Here is a 25,577-nt window from a genome sequence, read left to right as displayed (position 1 = left end):
GGTTTGATTGATATGATCAAGGCCAACACCAAATTTTAACTTTCACTTCTTTTGCTCCTTATGATGGGCCACACCAAGACCCATTCTCTCCACCTTGAGCTCTTCAGTACATTATTCTTGGTCCAGCACATCAAAGTGGTGGTCATAGGTACTAATCCTATGCAGGATTATACTTGCAGCTCAGGAATCACGAAAAGCTTCATAGGCTCCTCTTCCCATTCCCAAGTCCTCTCTTTTCATAGAAATATTGAGACCTTTCCTTGGACTATAGAAAGCAAGGTACATCCCCAGTTCAGATGTGTCTCTGCAAATCAAGAAGTGACTGTTTCAGGCCAGGCAAAGACAATAAGCATTCATTAGGAATGAACACTCCCAGAAGCCAGGTGACAGCCACATGGTATGTGAGGTATGATAAAGCTTAAATTCTAGGAACTTAGCCTAGAAGCTCAAGGATTTCTACTGATGAGACAGCAATAATAATATGGTTGTTTGAGACTATGTTGGGGAGGGTCATCCTTGGGGAGCCCCATAGGGTCAAGTCCTGATTTGGGGGTATAAAGTTCAAATGTTGCAGCCAAGGCCCCTGTATTAGCTTGTTCTCACGCTGTTAATAAAGACATACAGGGTATAAAACTGGATAATTTATAAAGGAAAGAGGTTTAATTGACTCAGAGTTCACCATGGCTGGAGAGGCCTCAGGAAACTTAACAATCATGGTGGAAGGGGAAGTAAACATGTCCTTCTTCAAGTGACAGCAGGAAGGAGAAGTGCCAAGCAAAAGGGGGAAAAGTCCCTTTAAAAACCATCAGATATTGTAAGAACTCACTATCATGAGAACAGCATGAGGGTAAATGCCTCCGTGATTAAATTACCTCCCACTGGGCCCCTCCCACAACATGTGGGAATTATGGAAACTATAATACAAAATATGATTTGGGTGGGAACATGGCCAAACCAGATCATTCTGCCATGGCCCTTCCCAAATCTCATCTCATAACATTTTAAAACACAATCATGCCCTTCCAGCAGTCCCCCAAAGTCTTAATTTATTCCAGCATTAACTCAAAACTCCAAGTTCAAAGTCTCATCTGAGACAAGCAAGCCCGTTTCACCTATGAACCTGTAAAATCAGAAACAAGTTAGTTACTTTCTACATACAACAGAGGGGACAGGCATTGGGTAAATACACCCATTCCAAATGGGAGAAATTGGCCAAAACAAAGGGGCTACAGGCCCCATGCAAGTCTGAAATCCAAAAGAGCAGTCATTAAACATTGAAGTTCCAAAATGATGTCCTTTGACTCCATGTCTCACATCCAAGTCATGCTGATGCAAGAGGTGGGCTCCCATGGCCTTGGGAGGCTCCACCCCTGTGGCTTTGCAGGGTACAGCCCCCATCCCAGCTGCTTTCATAGGCTGCTATTGAGTGTCTGTGGCTTTTCCAGGTGCATGGTACAAGCTGTCAGTGGAGCTACCATTCTGGGGTCTGGAGGACAGTGGCCCTCTTCTCACAGCTCCACTAACCAGTGCGCCAGTTGGGGCTCCAGCATCACATTTCCCATCCACACAGCCCTAGCAGAGGTTCTCCATGAGGGCCCCACCCCTGTAGCAAACTTCTGCCTGGACATCAAGGCGTTTCTATACATCCTCTGAAATCTAGGCAGAGGTTCCCAAACCTCAATTCTTGTCTTTTGCCCACCCCCAGGACCAACACCACGTGGAAGCTGCCAAGGCTGGGTGCTTGCACCCTCTGAAGCAACATCCTGAGCTGTACCTTGGCCCCTTTTAGCTATGGCTGGAGTGACTGGGATGCAGTTCTGAGACTGCTCACAGCAAGGGCACCCTGGATGCAGACCAGGAAGCCATTTTTGTTCCTATTCTGGGCCTGTGATGGGAGGAGCTGCTTTGAAGACCTCTGACGTGCCCTGGAAACATATTTCTTATTTTCTTGGTGATTAACATTTGGCTTCTCATTATTTATGCAAATTTCTGCAGCCAGCTTGAATTTCCCCTCAAAAAATGGGTTTTTCTTTCCTATTGCATTGTCAGACTGCAAATTTTCTGGACTTTCATGCTCTGTCACCTCTTGACTGTTTTGCTGCTTGGAAATTTCTTCTGCCAGATACCCTAAATCATCTCTCTCAAGTTCAAAGTTCCACAGATCTCCAGAGCAGGGGCAAAATGCCAGCAGTCTCTTTGCTAAAGCATAACAAGAGTCACCTTTGCTCCACTTCCCAACAAGTTCCTCATCTGCATCTAAGACCACCTCAGTCTGGACTTTATTGTCCATATCACTATCAGCATTTTAGGCAAAGCCATTCAACAAGTCTCTAGGAAGTTCCAAACTTTCACACATCTTTCTGTCTTCTGAGCCCTCCAAGTCTCTAGGAAGTTCCAAACTTTCCCACATTTTCCTGTGTTCTTCTGAGCCCTCCAAACTGTTCCAACTTCTGCCTGTTACCCAGCTCCAAAGTTGCTCCACATTTTCAGATATCTTTACAGCAGCACCATACTCTTGGTACCAATTTACTGTATTCGTCCATTCCCATGCTGCTATAAGAATATATCTGAGACTGGGTAATTTATAAAGGAAAGAGGTTTAATTGACTCACAGTTCAGCCTGGCTGGGGAGGCCTCAGGAAACTTATAATCATGGGAAAATGGGAAGACAACACATCCTTCTTCACATGGCAGCAGGAAGGAGAAGTGCCAAGTAAAAGGGGGAAAACCCTCTTATAAAACCGTCAGGTCTCATGAGAACTCACTCACTATCATGAGAACAGCATGAGGGTAAATGCCTCCATGATTAAATTACCTTCCACACTGTCCCTCCCAGGACACATGGGGATTATGAGAAGTACAATTCAAAATAAGATTTGGGTGGGGACACAGCCAAACCATCTCAGCCCCCATTACCTTCTTTACAGTTTTCCTTCTAGCAGGAAGGGGACACGGGACTTTTATATCTTATCCAATTTCTGACATGCTTTCTTATATTCTACTTCTTCATAAAAATTATTTTAGCCATGCCCACAATTTAGAAACAGCATGTTTGACCATACTCCCAATTTCATTCACCAATTTTATAGGATCTATTAATTAGTTCATTCTACAGACACTGATTAAGCACCTATATTCTGTGCCTGCTCAATTTTGAAATGAATAACTTAGTCTTTGGGTTTCAACATTATCTATCTCCATGTATACCTATGTAACAAACCTGCACATTCTGCACATGTATCCCAGAACTTAAAGTATAATAAAAATTTTAAAATTTTAAAATTTTAAAAATGGACATGAAGACCTACATTTTATTTTAACTAAAATATATAAACATACATTAAAATTCACCATCTTTTCATTAGTCCACTGATTCCTTGGCTTTCTTGTAATAAACCATAATCAAAAGGCACAGTTTCTTTAAAGCAAGGCAAATCTTTACTTAAAATAAAAAAGCAATCTAAGAGAAAAAAAAAAGAGATTATCTATCTCAGGACCTAAGACTATATTCAGAAAATTAGACACAAAAACACTCAGGATTTTCCAGCCCAAAAATTCTTTATGACTAATAATGTACAACAACACACATGTTAAATTATAAATGTATTAAACCTTCTTTTGCTTTTTCTTATTATTTTTTCCCTTTCATCAGCCAGTTGGAAAATCCATGGCCATTTTTAACTATTGTAAAATTGGAGGCCAGATGTTTTAGGGAACATATGTATTTTACAGACTCCTACCTAAGACATAGATACATAGCCTGCAAATAACCCATAACTCCCCAGCTTCTGAAAGAACATACTCACTTCCACTGTCCTCACTCTGGCCATTCTGAACTGCAACCCAGCTATGATAAACTGATGACAGCATCTGCTGTTTGGAGCAGGGAACAGTAGTGCTTACAGTAGTTTTGATAATTAAAACTTAATTTAATTTAATCTGTCTATCCTACTTCCTTGCCTTTCCTACCCAACCAGAAATGTGCACATGCTGAATCCATCTTTTCTGTCTCTCAGTACTCCCCTGCTTTTTGTTAGTAAGTTAGTGAGCTAGTTTGTTTACACATATTCTGATATATAGTATCAGGAAATATTTTTCTCACATATATACCAACATCTGCTTTAACAGCTTTGCTCATATTGTTCCCCTCTTAAGAAAGTCTCCACCTCATTTCTCATGATCTTCCTCACTGATTTTTCTCTTAATTTTCTTTGGTCTATACTGGAATAAGAAATCTCCTTATTATTATTTTTAAATATGAGACTATTTCTAATGATGCATCCATGTCAAGAGAAAGAAAAGCCAGGAGTTGCCTACCAGGTACAAATCAAGGCAAGTTTAGTTCTCCATGCAGAAGGTCTGCCCTTTCTTGTCCATTCCCACCTAAACACTTTTGCTACTGCTGTTCCTTGTTCCAAGAAAGTCCTTCTCTCCTCTTTACTTCCCTAACGTCTTCAGTTTCCCGCGTGACCTCCTCTAGGAAGTCCTACGTATTCCAGAACCCCTCCTCTGAAACCCAATGCTTTAATCATTGTATTCGTTTCCTGGGGCTGCTGTAACAAATTACCACAAACCAGATGGCTTAAAACAAAAGAAATTTATTTTCTCACCATTCTGGAAGCCAGATGTCCAAACTCACGGTGACAGCAGGGGTACACTCCCTTCCAAGGCTCCGGGAGAGAATCTTTCCTTGCCTCTTCCAGCTTCTGGTGACTTCTGGTCTTCCTTGGCTTGCAGCAGCCTGACTTCAGGCTCTAACTCCTTCTTCACACAGCCTTCTCTCCTATCTGTGTTCTCTTCTCTTCTTAAAAGGACACCAGGTATCAGATCCCACCCTAAGCCAATATGATCTTATTACTAATCTTACCTTAATTACATATGCAAGGACCTTTATTCCAAATAAGATACCCTTTTGAGATTCTGGGTAAATATGAGTTCTTTTGGGAGACACCACTCAATTCACTACAATCATATACTGTTTTGGCTTTATTTTAAATCTGTTTGCCTTGTTTTCAGAATAAAATTGCGAATTGTGTAAGAGACTTTTGACTCTCTGGTAGTAACTAAAGCAGAGGATAAACTTAGATTTTTTAAATTCTTTTAAATTTTATTAAGAAACATTCAGTTGTGTGTGTGTTGCTGCTGTTGTTGTTTTTAGTACTTTCACTCTTTTTTTTTTTTTTTTTTTTGAGACAGGTCTCACTCTGCCAGTCAGGCTAGAATGCAGTGGCATAATCATGGTTCACTTCAGCCTTGAACTCCTGGGCTCAAGCAAGCCTCCCTCCTTAGCACCCTGAGGAGCTGGTACTACAGGCGCATGCCACCACACTCAACTAATTTTTTCTAATTTTTGTAGAGACCAGGTCTCACTATGTTGCCCAGGCTGATCTCGAACTCCTGGCCTCAAGCAATCCTCCAGCCTTGGCTTCCCAAAGTCCTGGGATTACAGGTGTGAGCCACCACAACTGGCAGTACTTTCTTATAGAAGATTTTAAATTGGTTTCTGATTTCTATTGAAGTCTATTTCCTTGAAAGTTCCTTTCATTACATTGTGCATTTTACCTCATGTAACTTGATGATTCTCCCTCATCAATTTTATACTCTCATAATTTTATACTTCCAGAATTGAAAATGTCTTCCTTATAATCATAAACATACCTTGAATTTGTCTGTGTGTTTGTCTTCACAGAAAATCAGTCTAAACTATCCACAGAGACCCGGATACTCCCAACATTTCAGAGAATCTCCACTTTTCTCTCCCTTGAGCCTATAATTACTCTCTTTTTCTGTCACTGTGAGTGTCCTCATGCAGTGCTTGAAGGTAATGAAGATGGAGACAATGCTGTTTTCTTTCTCTCTCTCAGGGACATACTAAGCTTTTTTTTTTTTTTTTTTTTTTTTAAGAGAGATAGAGTCTTGCTATATTGCTCAGGCTGGCATCAAACTCCTGGGTTCAAGCTATCCTCCCTCTTCAGCTTCCCAAGTAGCTGGGACTACAGTTGGGTATCATTGTGCTCAGCTCATACTAAGCATTTTTGAAAAGGGACACTAAGCTGCAATGCTACACCAGCTCTGTCTTTCTAATTCTCATTTGTCCTCCAATACTTAGCTCATGTGCCCATCTCTCCTGTAAACATGTCCTGGTTCTTGACAATGGAAGTTGTCTCTTCCTCCTCTGTGCCCTCTTGTGATGGGCCTGTGCCCCTAGCATTTACTACATACCCCTTCATTGGGAAACTATTGGGTACATAGCTCTTTCCCACCAGACTATAAGGTCCATAAAGGCAGAGGTCATGTCTTATGATCACCTCCTGAACTTGCACAGTTTGTGTTCCCAACATGCTGAAAGGTGTTCACTGAAGCTTTGTATATGTTTAAATATCTTTAGATGTAACTCCTCAAGCATTTTAGTAATGCTAACTTTTACTTACAGCCCATAACCAAGCCATGGCTGGACATGACTCTAAATGGACAACTGTCCCTGTGCTATAGTGGCTATGGTAAGCTAAATAAAATATTATGTCTAAGACACATCTTAAAAGCAAAAGAAAAGTAGAAACATGTAGGATGAAGAAATTAGTGAATAGTATAGTCCCAAGAGTAAAAATTAGATAAAAATAGAGAGATTTTGTCTCAATTTGGAAGTCATCCCCATCCTCCAGCAGCACTATCCAAATACAGAAGGTCTGTAGAGCAAGAGAGCCCTGTGTTCAAATCACTGCTTGGACGCTTACTATATGTATGAACTTGAGCAATTATATTTAACTTCCCTGAGTTTCAGTTTCCTCTTCTGTAAAATAAGAATGATTACTTCATGGGGCCACTTGGAGGACTGAATTAAATGAGATATGTTTACATAATGAGAAGCACATTGTCTGGCTGATAGTGGATATCAACAAATGGCAGCCATGGATGTTGTTTCATAGACAAAGAAAGGGCTCAGTTTCTGCAGAGAGCATGAATAAAAGCTGCTCTGTGAGCATTGCTAGAAGTATGTCCTTTTTATAAAGTGGTTTAGTCTTGAATTTTATCAAACCTATCACTGGGGTATGGCATCAGATTTGCATTTTTGTGTAATATATGAAAGATTTTTTTCCCAAAAAATATTCTTAAGGTTCCAAGGTTTAGTGGTATATCAGTGATAAAATGTTCAAGTCTCATATACCCACAAATGGAATGATGATGGAATAATATCCCATCTAGTCACTCATTTAACTAAGATTCACCAAGTACCTAATGTGTATGAGAGCCTCTGCTAATTACTAGGAGAAATGAACCAGACCAGCCACTGCCCTCAGCGGTTCACTGTCTACTCAGAAATAAAAAAGAATGCAATAGTCTTGTGTTAGGGCATGGAAGTGGCTGTACCTGCCATCCATGGTTTTGTTTGCCCAGAACACAGTCTTCCTGCTTCTGGAAAATATTCTACTCTAAACTATACAGTTACCAGGGGAGCAGCTGTCATACATATTCCACCTTTGTGTCAGTTAGATTTGTTGTATAACAGAACACCCAAAAGTTAGAGGCTTAAAAAAACAACCATTTATGTGCTTATGAGTTGGCTTTTTGGTCTGAACTTATCTATGTGGTTCTTCTGATCTCAACTGAATATACTGATGGCACTGATGACTCACTAGGCAGCTCTGCTTCTTGTGATTGGTTGGTTGTCAATTGGGGTAACAAGGATGACTGAGCCACATATCTCTCATTATCACACAGGCTAGCCCAGACTTGTTCACATGGTGGTGGCAGGTCTCTGAGAAAGAGTGGAATTGTGCATGATCTTTTGAGACCGAGGCTTGAAACTGGTACCACGTCACTCCTGCTGCATTCTTTTGACACTCAATCAAGGACTAAGTCCACCCTGGATTCAAGTGGTGGGGAAGTAGACTCCACCTCTTGATAGAAGGAGGTACAAAGTCACAAGGTGGGAAAGATCATGGTCACCTCTGCAATCTCCCTCCCTGGCCAAATTGGAGGGCATGTGCTCAGACTTGGCCAATCCTAGTACCTTTGATGCCTCTGTATCCCCCAACCACGGCTCGCTTTCTTGGCTCAGGAATAGACATCTGACAACTACTAGATTAATCAGGTATCTTCTTGCTCAGGACTTTTCCCTTTGGGGTCAGAGAGCCCAGGTATCAGTTTGTTTCTGGTGGGGAAAATATGAAACTAGAGCTATCGGCAATGTGTTTGTCCATCTCACAACTCTACCTTTGATGTGGAAAAATCCTTACCATCAGCTGCTGCTATGGTCTGAATGTTTGTGTGTTCCCCCAAAATGTATATGTTGAAATCCTAATTCCCAAGTCAACTGGGGCCTTTGGGGAGGTGACTAGGTCATGGGGGTGGAGCCCTCATAAACAGGATTACAACCCTTTAAAAGAAGCCCCAGAGAGCTGCTTTGACCCTTCTACCACAGGAGGACACAGCAAGAAGGCACTATCTATGAACCAGGAAGAGGGCACTCATCAGACTTGGAATGTGCTAGTCTTGATCTTGAACTCTACAGCCCCCAGAACTATGAGTAATAAATTTCTGTTGTTCATAAGGTACTCTCTCTATGATATTTTATTATAGCAGCCCAAACAGACAAAGATAGTTAGAAAGAAGGAACTCAACATTTGCAAAGAAGCAGAGGCAAAAAAAAAGAGAATTTTAAGGATATGCCAATTCTCTGGTTAGATTCCTTGAGACCTAGCTGCCTATGCCTTTTCTATGATTACCAAGCCTTGTAATCAGTTGACTTTCTGAGCCAAGCTGGGTTCTGCCACTAAAAGACAGAGACAGCCACATGGAAAAGAAGAGTGAGCCAGGGAGAGTACAGTGTTCGGACAAGTGAAGATGTCCACTGAAGGAAATTTCAAAACAAGGAAGAGCAAAAGCAAACAGAGATGAGTAAATGATAACCATGTCTAAAGCATATGAAGGACTTTGCTGAAGGCTAGGTTTTAGAGGAGGACGAGAAAAAGATGAGACAGAAAAAGCAGTTGGATCAGAATCTGCAGAGTCTTAATGATATAATAAAGAATTTGAACTTTGTTTTATACATGGTAGGAGATTTTGAACAGGGAATGTCACAGTTGAAGGAGAGTTTGAGGAGGATCAATCTTGTGATGGTTGGCATAATGGATTTTAAGAACAGAAAATGAATTTGGGGATAAAGCCTGCAACAATGATGCCTTGAATTGGGGCTGAAGAAAAGGGGAGGAAGAAATAAACAAGGGGTATGCAAGAGGGAAAGAAAAAAAAGCCAGGAATTGGAAACAAACTGAACCTATAGACAGTGGATGGCGACGTGAACAGCCAAGAAGGCTTGCCATACAGCGTTGGATCAAAGATGGGGGATGTTTACAACAGCAGAATAATTTATACGATACATTCAGCAGGAGCACAGAAAAGAGGTTGGGGCTGCAAGAGTTATCAATCAGTTACCAAATATCAATGGAGGACCTCCTATGTGTTCCCCAGTGAAAGGTACCAGGAACACCACCAATGCACATAAATGTCTTCTGGACTTGCATTCTAATAAGGACTGTTGAAGTGCTGGGAGCAAAAGAGATCTACAAAAGAGGTGTCCTTCTAAACTCACAAACACAGCATATCATATGGGGAGGGGATGCGGTTTTGATCCTGCATAAGTGATTGAGAAAGAGAACTTGGAATTAATTGGCCCAAGCCTCCTCCCCACAAACCTGGGTGCTTTCCACTGGTTAATCCCCTCTCACCTGCCCAGCATCTCGCTTTCCTTTCACTTCCCCCAAGCAATTCATTTATGGCTCCTGTTTTCCACACAATTGGAGAAAATTCAACATTTGTACTTGTCAACTTAGTAGCCATATTCAAATCACTATCAGAAGACAGAGTTACAAAAATTTTTAATACCTCCAACCAGACCAATGATAGCAGCATGAAGGAAATCCTTTGGTGAGGAGGGAAGAACACGATTCACCAAGATTGAGAACCGAGTGCTGCCTCTTAACAAGATTTGTGTCAGCACTCCGAACTCAGGGATGGAGCAGATTCCTAAAGCAACTGGAAGCCAACTGGGGGATATCTGCATGGGAGAGGCTGGGAGGCAGGTGGGGGAACCAAAGGCAACATGGGCCAGGCAGAAATGGAATTCTTTGCTTTCATGTCCCTTTTGTCTACCTATTTTCATCTTTACAGAACAGTCCCTTCCCTGTCCTTCCCAATTCCCCATTTTCTTTTCTTTTTTCCTTTCTTTAAATGCAGTCTAATCCCGAGTGTGAACTGATGTAGTTTGTGTGTTAGGGGGGAAAAAATCTCTCTCTTTTTCTGCCTTTTTTTTTTTCCTTCTTCTTCCCCTGGCCCAGTTCATTATTTTTCTTTCTTGTCACTCAGTGTGATAGGTTGAACAGAAGTGCACAGATGAGCACTGAAAACGGTGTCACAAGGCCTTAATCTAGTCTTTAATGCCTGACTTCAGAGATGTCATTTATCTTCTAACTGCAGCAGGCATCCACCAACTTTATCTCTAATAATATATTGATGGATTAAAAGGGTCGGGCAGGAGACCGGGCTGGAAAAATTGCTTATTGACATCAAAATACAGTGCCCTCAACCTGATAAACATGGAGGGCTCGTGTATCTCCCAGAATAGTTGGCGTAGCTATAATTTTTTTTCTAACACGTTTCCCCCAGGTTCATGGGGTGGTCCAGTAAAATAAACAAATACTAAACATTATTTCTATGCTGACATGGCCAAGGAACACGCGAGATATTTTAGGAACACATTTTTAATGTCAGATTTATAAATATACCTCCCTTATTTATGACATGTTATAGCATATTCTGTGACAACTTGAAACAGGTACCTATAGTCTTGGCAGCATTCAAATATTCTCCATGCAGTTTGTTGGAGCAAAAGCTGCCAGTAGCACCTGATTATGCGTTTGGATGGTCGTTGGTAAAGCAAGGCTATTTCAGCAGAGAGATGAGGCCAGTAATCTCAGAATGTAAATGAAGAGAGCCTTTGGAAAGGTTTCCTTTGTTTATTGTTCTCTTCATTTTATTGTTTGGTTGGCAGCAGCATGTTTCAAATCACGGTCTGCTTTCCCTACACAGGCTGTGTCTACACAAGTCACTTTTAGAATAAACCAAAAAATAATCATAGACTTCTAACTCCTACTTAGTGGGTAATTCTTAAATTGACTATTTTCAAAATTACCTGTTGTTGAACTGAATTTTGTCTATTTTTTTTTTCACCCTATGAATTAGTTGACATGTGAAGGTACTCTCCCAGGGAATTATTGTTGTTAATTTTGTAATCATCAATGTTGTTGACTTTCACCTGATTTTCAAATGAAAGTGACTTCTTCAGTTCAATTTGCTTGTTTGGAAAGCAAGCTCTAAAAATGTCTTTCTCAGTACTAAGAGTGGGAAGGTGACCTATTTTAGCTTCCTAAAAAATTCCTTCGTAATTTTATATTTTTTCCTGAGTACAAAGGTAAGATCATAAAGGTTGTCTGGCCGACTTGCTTCTAAAGAAATTCACAGAAACTACACATTATTCCAGCATTTTGTTAATTTCGTAGGAAACATTATTCTGTTGTACCCTTGCTGATGATGACAGCACCTTATTCAGTACCATCAAAGACAGGATCCTGGACATCAGTGTCCAGAGCCTAGAGGTGCCTACAGAGAAAATCTCTCCACAGTCAGCTCCTGAATGTTCAGGCACACCTGAAGCCAAGCTAACTGCTGTCTACTCACTGCTGCTGTGCTGCCCGGCACAAGGGACTGAACCTCTCTTGCAGCAGTTTCCCCACCTGTAAAATGGAGATAAAAGTTGTAGCTATTTCATAGGGCAGTTGTGAGGTTTAAATGTGTTCATATATTAAAAGTGGTTACAGTAGTGTCTAGTACATGGTGAATACTCAGTAAACCTTATCTATTACTATTATCATCATCTTTAAACTTATTATTGGGCTTGTAATGACATCTCATCCCAAAGGAAGAATGACTTAAGATATAGCCAGGAAAGGAGGGTGTCTACTAGAACAAAACATGTTAAGAAGAGGGGAGAAAAAAAGCTGGAGCCAAGGAAAATGCCAAAATGAAACAACCCAAAAGCTGGCAAAATCCTAAAGAAGTCATTAGCTGTAGGGTAGCAAAGCTCTTGTCAACAGACGAGAAGAAAAGAAGCACTAATATGTACATATTCTAAACCAGGCATCAGAGTCCTCTGACCTCTTCCTGTAAGGATTCCTGGCCAAATTGTGGAATATATTGGGGGGAAGGGGATTTGTTGCATAAAATCCTGCTACTAAAGTGCGAGTTTTTAAAGTGACAGATTATGGAACAGATTGAGAAAAAATAAATAAATTGGGGAAGTAGAATGGGGCCCATTCCAGAATGACCTATCAATCTTCCTTGAATGCTTTGGAATAGGCTCTATATCTAAGAAATGTCTTCTGTAGTAAGAATACTGCAATTAGCACTCGTAAGTTGGCTACATGGAGAGAATTCAAAACGCAAAATATAAAAGCTAAGAATCCAAAACTAATCACTTAAAGGCCCCTCTATACAGAACATTCAAGGGAGGATTAAGGATCAATGTATCTGAAGTACAAAAGCTGAATTAGGAGTAAAAGTAATAATGGACACGATTGACAGGGCACTGACCATTTACCAGGGCCAAGTCCAGGTCTGTCTTACTCTAAAGCCATGTTCTTTATTTCAACATTTCCACTCTAAGCTGCATTCAGACTTTGACTGCAGAAAGCAAGAGAAAATAGTGAGATTGCCAAGGTTCTGAGCTGGTGGGTTTTATGAGCAAGGGGGAAGGGAACTCAAAGTTTCATATTCCTCCACCCAGGAAGACAACCATTGGCTGATGGTCCCCAACCTTAAAAATTCTAATCTAGAGATTTACTCCTTCCCCCTCTGTTTTCAACTGCTCTGGGGATAAAGAAATCATCAATTCTTAGTGTTGTCATCAAATGGGATCAGCCTAAGGTAAGACAATAAAAAGAGGGCACATAACCTGGAAACCCAGTTAAAATATGAAAGTTCCATCCACTCCCATGATTCACTGTTTACCCAGAAGATTCTTGCAACTTCTGTTTAAATTTATATTTTCAATATTTATTAAATTCAGCCATCACACCTTTCTCCAGCAATTTAACTGGTATGACTTCCTCTCTGGTTAATGGAATCAAGCAAAAAAGCAAAGAGAAGATAAATACAAATCAAAGTTCCTTCCAATGTGGGTTTTGTCAGCATGGTCCAAAGAGAAGCCAGCCTTGTGGGTTAATATAATACGATAGGCAAGGTGCCAAGTGTTTCTGTACGTAATTCACCTTTAATTCTTACCACAACTCCGTAAGATGAGTATTATTATGAGGAAATTAAAGCTCAAAAAGAATGAGTAGCTTGCCCAAGGCCATACAACAAGTAAACAGCAAGGTTTTTAAGATTCAAACCCAAGCCTTTCTGACTGCGAAGTCTAATCCTCCTATTTGTTGTGCTACATCATGGTTGGTGGCATTTATCTGTACTTTGGGATGCAGTAAGACCATAGGAGAGGAGAGCATATCATCTTCCCTGCCTAATAAGCTCTGTCTATAGAAAGAAGCACAAAAAATATGGGCATAATATCAAGGTTCAAAGTTATTTCTTTGGCTTCACACCATGACCTTTTATAAAACTCAGTTCTAATTAGCAGGATTTCCCATGACTACAGAATGTTTCTTTCTTTTAAATTCATGTATGTTGCCCAGAGACCCCTAATGTTGCTGGAACTTCATTTTGATATCCTGATGGTCCTGTCACCACTTTTGGATGCTCCCAAGGACTGAACTTTCATATGACTAGAGGTGCCACTTTCTTTTGCATGTTCAACAGTGTCACTGATGATAGCTCAATTTTCAGAAAGTATAAATCACGGTGGAAAAATCTCTCTCTCCTTACCTGATTGTATGAGTCGCCCCTTCATTGGAGCGTGAAGCACATGTGAGGGCTGGTCATGAAGAGCAGGAGGACAAACAGTGGCCACAACTGCAAAGGCCACAAACACAGAGCACAGAAAAAAAGGGTGTTGACAGGGCACTTGGTACAGAGAAGGCAACCAGGCACAAATGCTGGATGGACCAGAATAGACTCTCATTGAACTATGAAGGGTCAGGTAAAACACAAGGGAGCTGTATGTCAAAATACAGCCTCATGAGGTTAAAAGGTCAGTATTGAGGTTAATAGGGCAAACAAAACGAATACAGAATAGTAAAGACCAACAAACAACAATAAATATATTAACCCACAAGAAAAAACAAAGAAAAGAGTTCTACCCTAATGCTGTAACATCAAAACCAAAGCAAAAGAAACAAAGGATTCTGGAGAGGAACAGAAAGGCAAAGCATAATTGGACACCTTTGTGAGTTCTCCAGAACACCCTTTGGGGGTCCTTCCCCTCTGTTGGAGAGCTGGTGGCAACACTCAGTTTAGCTTCTGTCTGGCAGTTTCACTCCACAGCCTCTTGCCGCTGCAATCTCCTCACCCAGTGGCCAGCCCTTGTAGGTGACAACTGGCAAAATATTCAGTTAAGGATACTTTGCACAGTGTCTACTTGATCCACGTGAATTTGACCCACCAAATAGTGGAGAGGGCTCCCAGCTCCTCCCTGAAGCCCCCATGCTTCTCCACTCTGCCATCATTCTCAGGTCTTCAGGTTCTCTTTACCTGCTGCTCAGCTAGGCACAGAGACACATCATATCTGCTACCCAACTGAGGAATGGGGTGCCAATGATACTTGGTGCTTCCCCCATCCCCTGGTTTTGAGGGGGCAGGGAAGGACTTTCTACTACACTGATGGCTCATGGCCCCTGTCATTCCCTTCTTCCCCTTTACATTCTGGTTGCATAGTGAAACTCCTGGGTATGTCTGGACGTAGCAGAGTCCGTTAGACTATTCTTTAATAAACCAATTGCTAGGGGCTGTCTTTAGAATGTGGCCTACTTGATGCCTCCTTATTCTCAATTTTTATCCTTTCATGACCATCTGAGGGCAAACACAAGTCCCAGTGAACATCCTATTACACACGCAATTACTTTGCACTATAAAAAAAGCTTAACAAAAACATGAATGCATTTTTTGCAAAATGTAAACAGGAATACATATTGCAGTAAATTGCTAAGCCTGCTAAAGAGAGACTACAATAAATTTTTAAAACTTATTAAAGAGAAATTAAGGAACATGGAGAGCAGAATAAGAAAGTACAAATGCACCTGATAAGAGCACTAAGAGGAAAAGGTGGGAGGGTAAAGGAGGTAGAGTGGAGGAGAGGAAATATAGGGGGAAAATGGCTAAGAACTTTTCCAGAATTGATTAAAGATAAGACTCTTCAGATTAAGGTATCACAATAAATCCCAAACAAGGTAAATGAAAATATATCCATTCCAGGCATACCTTAATGAAACTATAGTAAACCTGAAACTAAAAAAAAATCTTAAAGCAATCAATCAGAAAGAAAAAAGAGGTTACCTTAAAGGAATAGATATATTTTAACAGCAAACTACTCAATAGCAACAATAGAGGCTAATGAAATACTGTCTTCAATGTGCTGGGAGAAAAATCATCATTAATTTGGAACTTTTTGCCCAAACTATCATTTAAAGTAAAGACAAAAAAATGTATTTTCAAATAAAGAAGAAAATGAAAGAATTTATCCTTCCTAGATCCTCACTAAAGAATTTTTAAGTGATATTTATAAATAAAAATATAGTGGCAAAAATAAAAGATACATGTTCAAAACCATGCTGACAAAATAAATTAAAAGATGTATGTACAAAGCTTTTAGTTGCAACATTATGCGGAATGGGGAAAGACTAGAAATAGCCCAAATCCCATCAGTGGAAAATTTATTGAGTAAGCTATGGTACATCCATGCAATGGAGTACTATGCAGCCATAAAAAGGAATGGGGAATGTTTTAATATACTATATACTAATATACTATGGAGACGCTCTCAAGATATATTGTTAATTGAAAAAAGATGGGAGTAAGTATTTATAATAGCTACCATTTACACCATTTATTATGGCTACCATTTATATAAGTGAAGGGATACAAATATACATGTTTGCTGATATTAAAATGCAAAGAAGGATAAATCATAACTTTTTTTTTTGAGATGGAGTCTTGCTTTGTCACCCAGGCTGGAGTACAATGGTGCTTACCGCAACCTCCATCTCCCAGGTTCAAGAATTCAATTCTCCTGCCTCAGGCTCCCAAGTAGCTGGGATTACAGGCATGCACCACCATGCCTGGCTAATTTTGTATTTTTAGTAGAGACAGTGTTTCTCCATGTTGGTCAGGCTGGTCTCAAACTCTCAACCTCAGGTAATCCACCCACCTCGGCCTCCCAAAGTGCTGGGATTACAGGCATGAGCCACCACACCCAGCCAATCATAACTTTCTTAATGCTTAGCTATATAAGAGGGGAGAGAATTGGGTGGTGGACAAGGATTGAAGCTGAACTCCCTTGAATATAACTTGTTTTGCAAATTTAGCGTTGAAACCATGCAAATATTTTACCTAACTATAAGATAAAATTAAGGAAATAAATTCAAAGTATTTGGCATAATGACTAAGAAAAGTTATTCCAAATAATATGAAAATACAGTAATTTGACTGTATATCCCTTCAGGGATAAAGCCTAAGAACAGAAAAAAGAACTGGAAAAAACTTACGTAGGTTTTAAGAAGCATATTATTGGTAATAATGCTAATATTATTAATATGAGACAGTTGTGTAGTATTATGGGAAAATTTAAATGAATGATTATACCAGCATTGCTGAGAACCAGGATTTTCAGTATTGTTGAAAGGAAATGCAAATGTAGGATCACTAAAGTAAAAAATCTGTAGGGCTGAAAGTTCTGCATTTCAATAGGAAATACTAATATGAACTCATGATGTATTTTATCTTTTAAAGTAGCACATATTTTCTAACTTACGACATTGAAAAGCCCCAAAATAATAGTAACTAACTCAGTAGCAATAAACACCACTAATACCTAAACTATGTTATCTAAAAGTCATTTTCCACCAAAAGGAACCAAGGATCCTTAAGGAGATAGTTAATTTCAGGTCTGGGCCAGTGATGTGGTTTGGCTCTGTCTCCCCACCCAAATCTCATGTTGAATTGCAGTTCCCAATGTTGGGGGAGGGACCTGGTGGGAGGTGATTAGATCATTGGGGCAGATTTCCTCCATGCTGTTCTCATGATAGTGAATGAGTTCTCAGGAAATCTGATGGTTTAAAAGTGTGTGGCACTTCCCCCCTTTGCTCTCTTTCTCCTGCTGTTATGTGAAGAAAAGGCTTGCTTCCCCTTCACCTTCCACCATGATTGTAAGTTTTCTGAGGCCTTCCAGTCACATGTCCTGTTAAGCCTGCGGAACTGTGAGTCAATTAAACCTCTTTTCTTCATAAATTACCCAGTTTCAGGTAGTTCTTTATGGTAGTGTGAAAACAGACTAATGCAGGCAGGAAATGTACAAATGTGACCTTAAAGCAGTTTCAAACCAGACAGCAAGGAAACTATCACAATTTTTCAGGACCATTCTCAAGGGTCTCCTGAGTCAAACTGAAGAGACTCCCACTGGCCCAAACTGGGACAATTTGAGCATGCACACAATAACCACAATAGGTGAAACATATCAAATATATGTACTTATATGATTCATATTCATAATAAAACTTTTTTAAAAACTACACAACTCAATGAATACTTTCAGAAGATGCTAGGAAACCAACTGATTGTTTTGAAAATGGTAGTAGAATGTAACCTGTACCTCAGGGTAACAAAGCAGTTGAGGAAAGGAAGTTTATTTTGATAGACATTCCAGTTAAAAAAAGAAGAAGAAGAAATAACATAATTTAACATAATTATCAGTTTTGTAACTCCTAATGAATTGATAGATCTGGTAAGTGATCATCAATGCCACTAACCAGAAATTATGTGCCTCCCCAGGGAAGAATACACCACCACCCACAAGGTATTCTTGCGAAAAATAAATAAATAAATAAACATTTTTGAAAGGAACTTGAAACAAGCCTCTACAGCAAAATGCTAATTTACAGGAAAATCAGATATTAGAGTATTGGAAATTCTACAAGAGAAATGGCTCCTTTCTTCAGTAAAAGAATAAAAATTGCAGATAAAAAATGGAAGGAGAACCTTTAAGTCAAAAGAGACTTAACAAGATATAAATTTTACCTCAAAAAAATTTCTATAAGAAAGATATTTTAAAGGCAAATCAGCCAACAACAACACATACTTCTTATTTGGATTCAATTCAAGCACTATAAAAATAATACATATGTCATAATTGTATGTCAATCAGAGTAATGTCATCATTGTCTAGATATTTAATGATATCAAGTTTTTCTAAAATTTAGATGTGATCATGGCTTTATAGTTAAGTTCAAAAATTATTTTTTATCCTTTAGATTTAGAGATACATAATAAAATACTACAAGTGAAATAATATGATGATGTTTGCCTCAAAAAAAAATCTGGTTTGAGTGGAGGTATAAATTAAAGTATATATTAATAATAAATGGTGGGCAAAAGGTTTATTCAACTATTCTCTTTACATTTGTAGTTGCTTAACATTTTCATAATAAAAATTTTTTTTAAAATACAAAGAAAATTTAACATAGTCTGATGCCTGAAGTCCAGCCAGTAGACTTGACTTCCTCTTCTCTTCCTATCAAATGAAGACGTGTCTACAACAGTAGCTTTGATAAGCCAATGGGTGAGAAGTAGACATTTTGACTGGAAACTTTCCTTTTTAATAAACCATAAAATTGCATCTAGGGGAAAAATTATCTTAGAGCTATAGCTGGGGGACTGACATTTGTAAGTTCTCTAACCAACAGAAACTGAACACTTCTTCCTCTAGGCATTGTTCTGGAAGGATGAATGGTGCAGAACCATAAGCAGCCAACTCACTTATTCTATTATATCTTTTTCTATTAAATCTAGTACATAAGTTTCTTTCTTTAAGGAAAAAAATCATATTTTAATTACTTTTCTCAAATTGTCACATATTACTGAAAATTTATCAAGGACTTGCAATTGGAAATCACTAGCAGAGCCAAAGAGGAAGTGGATAAGCATTGTGGATAGGAACTAGGGCTTATTCCATCAGACTAGTAGGGTTTCTAATTTCTCTTTCCCATGTACCCACTACATAATAACTACATTATGAGGTTGTTATTTGGGGAGTTAAATGAATTAGTACCTGCAAAGCACTTAGAAAAATGGTGCGTGGCACACATTATGCACACAATATATATTTTTTAAACCATAGAACATTCAGATGACTTGTTCGGATATAAATAATGAAATATTTTTGTATTCTAGGCTAGTGGTTCTCAATGAGAAGAGATTTTGCCTCCCAGGGACACTTGGCAACGTCTGAAGGTATTTTTGTTCGTTTGTTTCAACTGGAGCAGTGCTCCTGCCAGCTAGTGGAAAGAGCCCACGGATGCCAGTAAACATCCTACCACACACAGGTCAGCCTCTCAAAATTATCCAGCCCAAAATATCAATAGAGACAAGGTTGAGAAATCCTGTTCTATGCCCACTCACCTTATGAAAACACATTTAGCAGGAGTAAGCAAATACCTTTCCATATTAAGTTTCTGTTCATTACTCCGATTACTTCTCCATCACTGAAAGTACAAATCAGGCATCTATAATGTCCCCATTTTTCATACACACTAGAAAATATAGTGAATATCTTATCTGTATTAGTATATTTGTTATTTTCAAAAACAGAATAAAAATATGGTTCAAAAGAATATTTAAGAAGATGAGTTCCACAGTCCATCTGGGTTCAATTTAAACACATTGAACCTCAGTCCTCCTATTTACTAACTGTGTAATATTAAACTAGTTAGTTAGCCAAGACTCAGATCTATACTTCTTGAACAGGATGAAATAATAGTTCCTAACTTACAAAATTATTGTGCTAAATGATATAATCCATGTAAATCAATCAATACTGTATCTAGCAAAAAAAAAAGCAAATATATATTGTTATTAACATACAACTTTAAATGCAAGCTAAAGAAAATAAAAACTATATCTCAATACTACTGAATAGTACACTTAGAAATAGTTAAGATGGATTCCTGGACAAGATGGCCCAACAGGAACATCTCTGGTCTGCGGCTCCCAGCGAGATCAAGGCAGAAGGTGAGTGATTTCTGCATTTCCTACTGAGGTACCTGACTCATCTCACTGGGACTGATTAGACAGTGAGTGCAGCCCACAGAGGGCGAGCAGAAGCAGGATGGGCGTTGCCTCACCTGGGAAGCACAAGGGGTCAAGGAACTCCCTCCCCTAGCCAAGAGAAGTCCTGAGAGACTGTGCTGTGAGGGATGGTGCTATCTCACCCAAATACTGTGCTTTTCCCACGATCTTTGCAACCCACAGACTAGGAGATTCCCTCAGGTGCCTACACCACCAGGGTCCTGGGTTTCAAGCACAAAAACGAGCAGCCATTTGGGCAGACACCGAGCTAGCTGCAGGAGTTTTTTTTCATCCCAGTGGCACCTGGAATGCCAGCGAGACAGAACCCTTCACTCTCCTGGAAAGGGGGCTGAAGCCAGGAAGCCAAGTGGTCTAGCTCAGCGGATACCACCCCCAAGAAGCCCATCAAACTAAGGTCCATTGGCTTGAAATTCTCGCTGCCAGCACAGCAGTTTGAAGTCGACCTGGGACGCTTGAGCTTGGTGGGGGGAGGGGTGTCGGCAGTTACTGAGGCTTGAGTAGGTGGTTTTCCCCTCACAGTGTAAACAAAGCCGATAGGAAGTTCGAACTGGGTGGAGCCTACTGCAACTCAGCAAAACCTCTGTAGCCACACTGCCTCTCTAGATTCCTCCTCTCTCGGTGGGGCATCTCTGAAAGAAAGGCAGCAGCCCCAGTCAGGGGCTTATAGGTAAAACTCCAATCTCCCTGAGACAGAGCACCTAGGGGAAGTGGCGGCTGTGGATGCAGCTTCAACAGATTTAAACGTTCCTGCCTGCCAGCTCTGAAGAGAGCAGCGGATCTCCCAGCACAGTGCTTGAGCTCTGCTAAGGTACAGACTGCCTCCTTAAATGGGTCCCTGACCCCCGTGCCTCCTCTGGGAGATATCTCCCAGCAGGGATCGACAGACACTTCATACAGGAGAGCCCTGGCTGGCATCTGGCAGGTGCCCCTCTGAAACAAAGCTTCCAGACAAAGGAGCAGGCAGCAGTCTTTGTTGTTCTGCAGCCTCCACTGGTGATACCCAGGCAAACAGGCTGTGGAGTGGACCTCCAGCAAACTCCAGCAGAACTGAAGCAGGGGGCCTGTCTGTTAGAAAGAAAACTAACAAACAGAAAATAGCATCAACATCAACAAAAAGGACATCCATCCACACATAAACCGCATATGAAGGGCACCAACATCAAAGACCAAAGGTAGATAAATCCATGAACATGAGGGAAAAAAAGGTGCAAAAAAGCTGAAAATTCCAAAAACCAGAATGCCTCCTCTCCTCCAAAGGATCACAATTCCTCGCCAGCAAGGGAACAAAACTGGATGGAGAATGAGTTTCACAAACTGACAGAACTAGGCTTCAGAAGGTGGGTAATAACAAACTCCTCCGAGCTAAAGGAGCATGTTCTAACCCAATGCAAGAAAGCTAAGAACCTTGAAAAAAGGTTAGAGGAATTGCTAACTAGAATAACCAGTTTAGAGAAGAACATAATTGACCTGGTAAAGCTGAAAAACACAGCACGGGAACTTTGCAAAGCATACAGAGGTATCAGTAGTCAAATCAATCAAGTGGAAGAAAGGATATCACAGATTGAAGATCAACTTAATGAAATAAAGCATGAAGACAAGATTAGAGAAAAAAGAATGAAAATTAATGAACAAAGCCTCCAAGAAATATGGGATTATGTGAAAAAACCAAACCTACTTATGATTGATTGTTGTACCTGAAAGTGATGGGGAGAATGGAACCAAGTTGGAAAACACTCTTCAGGATATTATCCAGGAGAAGTATGCCAACCTAGCAAGACAGGCCAACATTCAAATTCCGGAAATACAGAGAACACCACAAAGATGCTCCCCGAGAAGAGCAACCCCAAGACACATAATTGTCAGATTCACCAAGGTTGAAATGGAGGAAAAAAATGTTAAGGGCAGCCAGACAGAAAGGTTGGGTTACCCACAAAGGGAAGCCCATCACACTAACAGTGGATCTCTCTGCAGAAACCATACAAGCCAGAAGAGAGTGGGGCCAATATTCAACATTCTTAAAAGAAAAGAAGATTCAACTTAGAATTTTCCACACAGTGGGAGACTTTAACACCCCACTGTCAATATTAGACAGATCAATGAGATAGAAGGTTAACAAGGATATCCAGGACCTGAACTCAGCTCTGCAACAAGCAGACCTAACAGACATCTACAGAGCTCTCCACCCCAAATCAATAGAATATACATTCTTCTCAGCACCACATCGCACTTATTCTAAAATTGACCACATAATTGGAAGTAAAACACTACTCAGCAAATGCAATAGAATGGAAATCATAACAAATATTCTCTCAGACCACAGTGCAATCAAATTTCAACTCAGGATAAAGAAACTCACTCAAAATCGCACAACTATATGGAAACTGAACAATCTGCTCCCAAATGACTACTAGGTAAATAACGAAATTAAGGCAGAAATAAATAAGTTCTTTGAAACCAACAAGAACAAAGATACAACATACCAGAATCTCTGGGACACAGCTAAAGCAGCGTTTCGAGGGAAATTTATAGCACTAAATGCCCACAGGAGAAAGCAGGAAAGATCTAAAATCAACACCCTAACATCACAATTAAAAGAACTAGAGAAGTAAGAGCAAACAAATTCAAAAGCTAGCAGAAGACAAGAAATAACTAAGATCAGAGCAGAACTGAAGGAGATAGAGACATGAAAAACCCTTCAAAAAATCAATGAATCCATGAGCTGGTTTTTCAAAAAGATTAGCAAAATAGATAGACCACTAGCAAGACTAATAAAGAAGAAAAGAGGGAAGAATCAAATAGACTCAATAAAAAAATGATAAAGGGGAGATCACCACCAATCCCACAGAAATACAAACTACCATCAGAGAATACTATAAACACATCTACAAAAATAAACTAGAAAATCTAGAAGAAATGGATAAATTCCTGGACACCCACACCCTACCAAGAATAAACCAGGAAGAGGTCAAATCCCTGAATGGACCAATAACAAGTTCTGAAATTGAGGCAGTAATTAATAGCCTGCCAACCAAAAAAAGCCCAGGACCAGACAGATTCACAGCCAAATTCTACCAGAGGTACAAAGAGGAGCTGGTACCATTCCTTCTGAAACTGTTCCAAATAACAGAAAAAGAGGGACTCCTCCCTAACTCATGTTATGAGGCCAACATCATCCTGATACCAAAACTGGCAGACACAACAAAAAACAAAATTTCAGACCAATATCCCTGATGAACATCAATGTGAAAATCCTCAATAAAATACTGGCAAACCAAATCCAGCAGCACATCAAAAAGCTTATCCACCACAATCAAGTCGGCTTCATCCCTGGGATGCAAGGCTGGTTCAGCATACACAAATCAATAAATGTAATCCATCACATAAACAGAACCAATGACAAAAACCACATGATTATCTCAATAGATGCAGAAAAGGCCTTCGACAAAATTCAACAATGCTTCATGCTAAAAACTCTCAATAAACTAGGTATTGAAGCAATGTATCTAAAAATAATGAATGGTATTTTGACAAACCAACAGCCAATATCATACTGAATGGGCAAAAGCTGCAAGCATTGCTTTGAAAATCAGCACAAGACAAGGATGCCCATTCTCACTACTCCTATTAAACATAATATTGGAAGTTCTGGCCGGGCAATAAGGCAAGAGAAAGAAATAAAGTGTACGCAAATAGGAAGAGAAGAAGTCAAGTTGTCTCTGTTTGCAGATGACATGATTGTATATTTAGAAAACCCCATCATCTGAGTCCAAAATCTCCTTAAGCTGATACTCAACTTTAGCAAAGTCTCAGGATACAAAATCAATGTGCAAAAATCACAAGCATTCCTATACACCAATAATAGACAAACAGCCAAATCCTGAGTGAACTTTCATTTGTAATTGCTAAAAAGAGAATAAAATACCTAGGAATACAACTTACAAGGGACGTGAAGGACCTCTTCAAGAACTACAAACCACTGTTCAAGGAAATAAGAGAGGACACAAACAAGTGGAAAAACATTCTGTGCTCATAGATAGGAAGAATCAATATCATGAAAATGTCCATATTGCCCAAAGTAATTTATAGATCCAATGCTATCCCCATCAAGCTACCATTGACTTTCTTCACAGAATTAGAAAAATCTACTTTAAATTTCATATGGAACCAAAAAGGAACCTGTATAGCCAAGAAAAATCCTAAGTAAAAAGAAAAAAGCTAGAGGCATGACTTCAAACTATACTACAAGGCTACAGTAACCAAAATAGCATAGTACTGGGACCAAAACAGATACATAGACCAGTGGAGCAGAACAGAGGCCTCAGAAATAATGCCACACATCTCCAACCATCTGATCTTTGACAAACCTGATGAAAACAAGCAATGGGGAAAGGATTCCCTATTTAATAAATGGTGTTGGGAAAACTGGCTAGCCATACGCAGAAAGCTGAAACCGGACCTCTTCCTTACACCTTATACAAAAATTAACTCAAGATGGGTTAAAGACTTAAACGTAAGACCTAAAACCATAAAAACCCTAGAAGAAAACCTAGGCAATAGCTTTCAGGACATAGGCATGGGCAAGAACTTCATGACTGAAACATCAAAAGCAATTGCAACAAAAGCCAAAGTTGATAAATGGGATGTAATTAAACTAAAGAGCTTCTTCACCGCAAAAGAAACTATCCTCAGAGTGAACAAGCATCCTACAAAATGGGAGAAAAATTTTGCAATCTATCCACCTGACAAAGGGCTAATATCCAGAATCTACAAGGAACATAAACAAATTTACAAGAAAAAAAAACCATCAAAAAGTGGGCAAAGAATATGAACAGACACTTCTCAAAAGAAGACATTTATGCGGCCAAGAAACATATGAAAAAAAGTTCATCATCACTGGTCATTAGAGAAATGCAAATCAAAACCACAATGAGATATCTCACACCAGTTAGAATGGTGATCATTAAAAAGTCAGGAAACAACAGATGCTGGAGAGGACGTGGAGAAATAGGAAAGCTTTTACACTGTTGGTGGGAGTGTAAATTAGTTCAATCATTGTGGAAGACAGTGTGGCAATTCCTCATCTATCTAGAACCAGAAATACCATTTGACCCTGCAATCCCATTAGTGGGTATATACACAAAGGATTATAAATCATTCCACTATAAAGACACATGCACGTGTATCTTTATTGCAGCACTATTCACAATAGCAAAGACTTGGAACCAACCCAAATGCCCATCAATGATAGAATGGATTTTAAAAATGTGGTACAT

This window comes from Pan paniscus, chromosome 2, assembly GCF_029289425.2.
Source record: "Pan paniscus chromosome 2, NHGRI_mPanPan1-v2.0_pri, whole genome shotgun sequence".
In the NCBI taxonomy this organism is placed as follows: Eukaryota; Metazoa; Chordata; class Mammalia; order Primates; family Hominidae; genus Pan; species Pan paniscus.
The sequence above is the reverse complement of the archived record's forward strand: the minus strand, read 5'-3'. Positions refer to the sequence as shown.